We start from the raw sequence: 768 nt of genomic DNA, 5'->3' as shown, positions 1-768 counted from the left end.
TATGTGTGTTTTATATAACCAGCAGCACTGCCATCATAATTTTTGGCTTAAAAATATCAAAGCACCCAGATGTTCATGTAGGACTTTGTGTGTTTTGTGTATTTTAAAACCATGGCTACAAATAACCTGGTGTACTGTATTTTCTAGTCTGGGACGTGTTTTTTACACAGTATTTTGCTCCGTGACTTAAAAAGGGAAAGGAAGTCATACAATAGTTCATAGAAATAGCGTTAGTTGAATGTTGTTGAATGATAATAAATTAAGGGATGTTCCAGCATGTGTGTGGTGCTTTTGCCACCAAAAAGTGTACTACTGCACCAGTCAGAAGTTTACATACTATTATAACTTGGGGCTTTTTCTGATGTAGGAAAATCAGTATTTCTTTCAGTGTGGCCCGCTATTAGAAAATACTACTAACATTTCCTAGATGTACAGGCTATCTTTGAGTGCAGATTTTCACATTTATAAATACACCATAGCTCAAATATGTGCATACACCCTCACTAAAAGTTTGTTAAATGTAGATAGCAAAAAGGTTCTGGCATAATTCTGGCTGAATATTTGACCACTGTTCCTATCAGACCTACTAGACATTATTTAAATTAAATGGTGTAATGGCCCAAACCCAGCTTTTTCCTGTAGTCCATACATTTTCAGTTATGTTGAGGTCAGGTCCATTCCAGACGGTTGTTAAACTGCTTTATCTCACGCCAAAACCAGTTCCAAAGTTTGGGACCAGGTATGTCCACATTTCAACCATTTTGCTCT

The sequence above is a fragment of the Girardinichthys multiradiatus genome, chromosome 22, assembly GCF_021462225.1.
Source record: "Girardinichthys multiradiatus isolate DD_20200921_A chromosome 22, DD_fGirMul_XY1, whole genome shotgun sequence".
Lineage (NCBI taxonomy): Eukaryota > Metazoa > Chordata > Actinopteri > Cyprinodontiformes > Goodeidae > Girardinichthys > Girardinichthys multiradiatus.
The sequence above is the reverse complement of the archived record's forward strand: the minus strand, read 5'-3'. Positions refer to the sequence as shown.